The sequence below is a fragment of the Convolutriloba macropyga genome, unplaced genomic scaffold (genome assembly GCF_964194025.1).
Source record: "Convolutriloba macropyga unplaced genomic scaffold, txConMacr16.3 SCAFFOLD_4406, whole genome shotgun sequence".
Lineage (NCBI taxonomy): Eukaryota > Metazoa > Xenacoelomorpha > Acoela > Convolutidae > Convolutriloba > Convolutriloba macropyga.
This window is the reverse complement of record NW_027451045.1, coordinates 14673-21815: the sequence shown is the minus strand read 5'-3', so window position 1 is coordinate 21815 and position 7143 is coordinate 14673. Positions and strand designations below refer to the sequence as shown.

The 7143-nt window shown below is 41.9% G+C and overlaps 2 pseudogenes; both read right to left on the bottom strand.

The window, feature by feature from the left end:
- LOC142356368 (large subunit ribosomal RNA) lies at positions 1-2881 on the bottom strand (annotated as a pseudogene; the record flags this gene model as incomplete).
- Positions 2882-4564: 1683 nt separating this feature from the next.
- Positions 4565-4716, bottom strand: LOC142356367 (5.8S ribosomal RNA; annotated as a pseudogene).
- Between the last annotated feature and the right edge of the window lie 2427 nt (positions 4717-7143).

Sequence of the window (7143 nt, the reverse complement as noted above, 5' to 3'; positions counted from 1 at the left end):
TAGGCCATGCTTTCGCAGTCTGTAATCATACTGAAAATCTAGTTCAAGCTGACATTTGCCTTTTTGCTCTACGTGAGGTTTCTGTCCCCACTGAGTCAGCCTTAGGACACCTGCGTTATCATTTTACAGATGTACCGCCCCAGTCAAACTCCCAACCTGACCCTGTCTCCAGGTGGGTTCAATCTAACTACTCCGATGCCAGGCATGGTGCAGTTTTGCGATTTTTCGCTTTAATTAGGCCATTTTATTCAAATGTGCCTTTACTTTTTGACTGGATTAGTAAAGTGACACCGAAAGTAGTGGTATTTCACTGACGAAAACCGAAGTTTTCTCCCACTTATTCTACACCTTTCGAGCCACTTCACAAAGTCAGACTAGAGTCAAGCTCAACAGGGTCTTCTTTCCCCACTGATTTAGCTTTGCCCGTTCCCAAAGCTGTGGTTTCGCTGGATAGTAGATAGGGACAGTAGGAATCTCGTTAATCCATTCATGCGCGTCACTAATTAGATGACGAGGCATTTGGCTACCTTAAGAGAGTCATAGTTACTCCCGCCGTTTACCCGCGCTTATTTGAATTTCTTCACTTTGACATTCAGAGCACTGGGCAGAAATCACATTGCGTCAACACCGTTTCACCAGCCATCGCAATGCTTTGTTTTAATTAAACAGTCGGATTCCCCTTGTCCGAACCAGTTCAGAGTTCGAGTGTTTTTTGTGCAACAGAATAGACCTAAAGCATATCAGCTAGCAGTCAAACCAAACGCCAACAACCCGAAGGCCATCGCACGCTTTAGCAGACCGAAGCGTCAAACTAAAGGCTTGTTACACCCACTCCTCAGAGCCAATCCTTCTTCCGAAGGTACGGATCTATTTTGCCGACTTCCCTTATCTACACTGTTCCAAGACCAGAGGCTTTTCACCTTGGGGACCTGATGCGGTAATCGGTACGATTCACTCTCCTGACATCTGCTAAGCCAAACTTTTATGTGCCACCAGGAACAATTGGGACACAGCAAATGCTGCTGTGCTCTTGCACGCTTCGAGCCTTATCTCTGATTGAATCAATTCCAAGGACTCTACAACGTGTTATAAAGAAAAGATAACTCTTCCCCAAGGTCCCAATGACAAAGTTCGACCTCAATGACGTTGCCGTCTCAATGCCAGGAGAGTAAGTTCGGGAATTTTAACCCGATGCTCTTTCGAGACTCAGCAGTTTTCAAGAAACCACTATTCAAGACTTTGGCATTAGCCTGTCTTTTAGAATCGACTAACTCATGTGCAAACGCTGTTCACATGAAAGCCTTTCCCGCTTCAGTCCTCAAAGTTCTCATTTGAGTACTTGCTACTTCCACCAAGATCTGCTCCATTGATCGCTTCGCGCATACACTTGCGTGCATACTTTAGCGCAATCAATGTGTCCTCCTACACATGAATATCATTTTTGAGCTGGTGAGGCTCTTTTTCTCTAATCTAACTTGCGTTAGATATTGATATTCATGGTTGGGTATAGGCCACGAGCTCTAGTGCCATCCATTTTCAGGGCTGATTGATTCGGCAGGTGAGTTGTTACACACTCCTTAGCGGATTTCAACTTCCATGACCACCGTCCTGCTGTCAGTATCAATCAACACCTTTTGTGGTGACTCATGAGCAAGTAGTTAGGCGCCTTAACCCAACTTTTGGTTCATCCCACATCGCCGGTTCTGCTTACCAAAAGCGGCCCACAAAAAGCTTGCATTCATAGTCCAAGTGCAATTAAGTCACAAGGACATCTCACCGATTTATAGTTTGAGAATAGGTGAAGGAAAAATTTTCCCCCATTCCTCTAATCATTCGCTTTAACCGATGAAATTGCTTTGCGAAGATTTTTCAATCTTGCTCAAGCTTTTGCTATCCTGAGGGAAACTTCGGAGGAAACCAGCTACTAGATGGTTCGATTAGTCTTTCGCCCCTATGCTCAGGTCAGACGATCGATTTGCACGTCAGAACCGCTTCGGGCTTCCACCATGGTTTCCCGTGGCTTCGCCCTGCCCAAGCATAGATCACCATCTTTCGGGTCGTGTGCTACTTGCTCTGGATCAGTCATGCAATAAGAGCAAAACCGTCCGTGGTTGCGGGACACCGAATCGGCGCCCTCACCACACAAAGTAGTGCAATTCATAAAAATTACACTGTTCACTTTCATTTCGCGTGTGCGCTTTCAATGAGCGACAACACTTGCAAGCAACTCACACTCCTTGGTCCGTGTTTCAAGACGGGCTGTAGAGAGCATTGAATAGGAAGTTGAGGTCAGACAGGCAATCAAGATCAATTTATCTCATTTTGTTTAGAATCAACAAGAAGAATTCCGAGGAAAACTTCTGCTCGATTCATTAACAAGATTTGCCAAAAGACGACAACTACACTACTCGGTAGCCGAGAATATAATATCAAGGCATTGAGTATGGTAACGCTCACTCCAGTTCCCCTTCAACAGTTTCACGTACTTTTCACTCTCTCTTCAGAGTGCTTTTCAACTTTCCCTCACGGTACTTGTTTACTATCGGTCTCGCTTTATAATTAGCTTTTGGAGAGACATATCTCCAGCTTCGAGTTGCACTTTCAAACAACTCTACTCATAGGAATGAGCCATTATGACTGGTATCGAAAATGACCTTTACAGGATTTTCACCTTCTTTGATGCTACTTTCCAGTAGACATCAGGACAAATTCACCAGTCTAGCATCAAACCATACCGGACACCGAGAAATGTTGCCATTTCTCTTCCCGATGAGCTTTTCCCTGTTCATTCGCCATTACTAAGGGATTCTCAGTTGATTTCTTTTCCTCCCCTTACTGATATGCTTAAGTTAAGGGGGTTCTCTCGCCCAATTCAGGTTATGTAGTTGATTGTCTCTTAATTGGTTCACTGACCAATATGAGACAGAAACCGATTCAGCAGTTTTGTTCGCTACTACTATCAAACACAGGTCGAAGTTTCCATTCAGTCATTAATTCCAACTTTCAAATGTTGTTGTTTCAGCTTTCGCTTACTAGAAGCAACATAATACTCGCTGCAATACAGACCTCGGGAAACCCTCACCGTGAATAAGGTTCACTCACATATTTCACTACATTTTGCGTGGGATTGGAGATGAGGCTACTCGTTCTTGCTCAGTACTAGGCTGAAAATTAACGAAACTTCGTTACAAACGTTCACATGTTGATGTTTCCGCTTTCGCGTACTCGAAACAACATAATACTAGTCTTTGTAATTTAGTTTCATAATTTCAACTGTTCTCATGCAGAATTTTTGCTCATTCTTATCCCAAATTTTGACCTGGCTACTAGTTACACTCCTTGTACTTATTGCAAAATGACCACAAATTTCAACAGCTTTCACATGTTGCTGTTTCGGCTTTCGCTTACTACAGTCAACATAATACTCGTTGCAAAATAAGTGCTCGGCATCTGCAATTTTCCAAAGACGAAGTTTCGCCAGTTCAATTTTCGCTCGCCAATTATGGCTACTAATTCACACGGTACTGAGCTCAACAACATTAAATTTGTTCAGCAAGACTTTCACATGTTGATGTTTTGGCTTTCGCCTACTAGAAGCAACATAATACTCGTCTTGTTAGCTCATTCAATGAGAATAGCTTTTCCCGTTGAGAATTTTTGCCTTCAATTGGCGTTGTAGTGAGTTTGGCTACTCAGATCACCAAATACTTGTGACAATTCGAACCAGAAATGTTTTCAATTTTCACATGCTGATGTTTCGGATTCAACCTACTAGAAGCAGCATAATACTTGTATTCAACAATTTCTGTATCAAATCCCAGTTTTCTCTGGTGCATCTTTGCCAAACTATTCCAAACTGCCTGAGTCTGAATACCAATTACAGGTACTAGTAAATGCACGTTACTAAGGACTATATAGTTCTAGGTTACTGTACACAACGACGTTCACATGTTGATGTTTCAGCTGCCGCTTACTAGAAACAACATAATACTTATCGTGCATACCTTTCCATAACTTGTCCTTTTCAGATGCATTAGTTTCCCTTTGTCTTGGCTTCTACAGTCAGACTGGCTACTAGTAACAGCACAGTACTAATCACATATCGTTCTACAGTTTGCAGACAACTTTCACATGTTGATGTTTCAGCTTTCGCCTACTAGAAACAACATAATACTCGCTGTATACATTTGTAGTTCTCTATGTAACTTTCATGTGAAGAAGTTTCGCCAGTCTTTTTGACTGTCTCAAATCTGAGTCATGCTTAGGCTACTAGTTGCTTCATAGTACTTATCGCCTCGAGATCATTGAACAAAACTTGATTTTCACATGTTGCTGTTTCAGCTTCCGCTTACTAGAAACAACATAATACTAGTCTCATTAAGTTCCGTCTCTTTGCAATTTTCTTATGAAGAAAATTCGCCATCACAATGACTCCAGCAGTTCTTGATCAAGGAATGCAATCATTGATCAGAATGCTATTATTTGAATCGGTTCTGCTTTAAGTGTTCCAATTTTATTGGAAGCACCAACAATAGAACATCAATGTGTTCAATCGAGAGTTATATAACCCTGAATCGGACGCAGTCAACAGCCGAAGCCGAGACCGCCTTTTGCGTTAGAGAGGTCGGTAAACAAATCTTGCGATTCATACCGAATTAACACATATAGCTGTGCTCCTCTTCGTAAAGCGAGCCAAGTGATCCCCTGTTGAAGGATGTATTTGGACCAATCTAGTAGCATTTGGTTTCCAACAAGCTCTCCCAAGTTAGCTTACTTATTGGGCTTTTCAACCAATTCGGTTGGCTACAAGCATCATCAAAGTACTAGCCACAGTTTGATCGCAAAATTCTACGACTTTCACATGTTGATGTTTCGGCTTGCGCTTAGCCTACTATAAGCAACATAATACTAGTCATATCATAGAGCGTGATCAGCTTGTGACGTTCTCATGATGAAGTTTCACCAACAGTGTCTCACTTCGAGCTTAAATCCAGCTACTAGTAACTACACAGTACTGACTGCAACGATAACTTTTATCTATACCTTTCACATGCTGCGCTTTCGGCCAGGGCCTACTAACGTCAACATAATACTCGATATAAACTTTTGTTCATGATGCAGCTTCCCCATGCAGAAGTTTCGCCTTCAAATGCTCTCTTGGCCATATGACGTAAGAAAAGGTTACTAGTAACATCACAGTACTAGCCACAGTTTGATTGCAAAATTCTACGACTTTCACATGTTGATGTTTCGGCTTGCGCTTAGCCTACTAGAAGCAACATAATACTAGTCATATCATAGAGCGTGATCAGCTTGTGACGTTCTCATGATGAAGTTTCACCAACAGTGTCTCATTTCGAGCTTAAATCCAGCTACTAGTAACTACACAGTACTGACTGCAACGCTAACTTTTATCTATACCTTTCACATGCTGCGCTTTCGGCCAGGGCCTACTAACGTCAACATAATACTCGATATAAACTTTTGTTCATGATGCAGCTTCCCCATGCAGAAGTTTCGCCTTCAAATGCTCTCTTGGCCATATGACGTAACACAAGGTTACTAGTAACATCACAGTACTAGCCACAATTTGATCGCAAAATTCTACGACTTTCACATGTTGATGTTTCGGCTTGCGCTTAGCCTACTATAAGCAACATAATACTAGTCATATCATAGAGCGTGATCAGCTTGTGACGTTCTCATGATGAAGTTTCACCAACAGTGTCTCACTTCGAGCTTAAATCCAGCTACTAGTAACTACACAGTACTGACTGCAACGATAACTTTTATCTATACCTTTCACATGCTGCGCTTTCGGCCAGGGCCTACTAACGTCAACATAATACTCGATATAAACTTTTGTTCATGATGCAGCTTCCCCATGCAGAAGTTTCGCCTTCAAATGCTCTCTTGGCCATATGACGTAAGAAAAGGTTACTAGTAACATCACAGTACTAGCCACAGTTTGATTGCAAAATTCTACGACTTTCACATGTTGATGTTTCGGCTTGCGCTTAGCCTACTAGAAGCAACATAATACTAGTCATATCATAGAGCGTGATCAGCTTGTGACGTTCTCATGATGAAGTTTCACCAACAGTGTCTCATTTCGAGCTTAAATCCAGCTACTAGTAACTACACAGTACTGACTGCAACGCTAACTTTTATCTATACCTTTCACATGCTGCGCTTTCGGCCAGGGCCTACTAACGTCAACATAATACTCGATATAAACTTTTGTTCATGATGCAGCTTCCCCATGCAGAAGTTTCGCCTTCAAATGCTCTCTTGGCCATATGACGTAACACAAGGTTACTAGTAACATCACAGTACTAGCCACAATTTGATCGCAAAATTCTACGACTTTCACATGTTGATGTTTCGGCTTGCGCTTAGCCTACTAGAAGCAACATAATACTAGTCATATCATGGAGCGTGATCAGCTTGTGACGTTCTCATGATGAAGTTTCACCAACAGTGTCTCATTTCGAGCTTAAATCCAGCTACTAGTAACTACACAGTACTGACTGCAACGATAACTTTTATCTATACCTTTCACATGCTGCGCTTTCGGCCAGGGCCTACTAATGTCAACATAATACTCGATATAAACTTTTGTTCATGATGCAGCTTCCCCATGCAGAAGTTTCGCCTTCAAATGCTCTCTTGGCCATATGACGTAACACAAGGTTACTAGTAACATCACAGTACTAGCCACAATTTGATCGCAAAATTCTACGACTTTCACATGTTGATGTTTCGGCTTGCGCTTAGCCTACTAGAAGCAACATAATACTAGTCATATCATAGAGCTTGATCAGCTTGTGACATTCTCATGATGAAGTTTCACCAACAGTGTCTCATTTTGAGCTTAAATCCAGCTACTAGTAACTACACAGTACTGACTGCAACAATAACTTTTATCTATACCTTTCACATGCTGCGTTTTCGGCCAAGGCCTACTAACGTCAACATAATACTCGATATAAAATTTTGATCATGATGCAGCTTTCCCATGCAGAAGTTTCGCCTTCAAATGCTCTCTTGGCCATATGACGGAACACCAGGTTACTAGTAACATCACAGTACTAGCCACAGTTTGATTGCAAAATTCTACGACTTTCACATGTTGATGTTTCG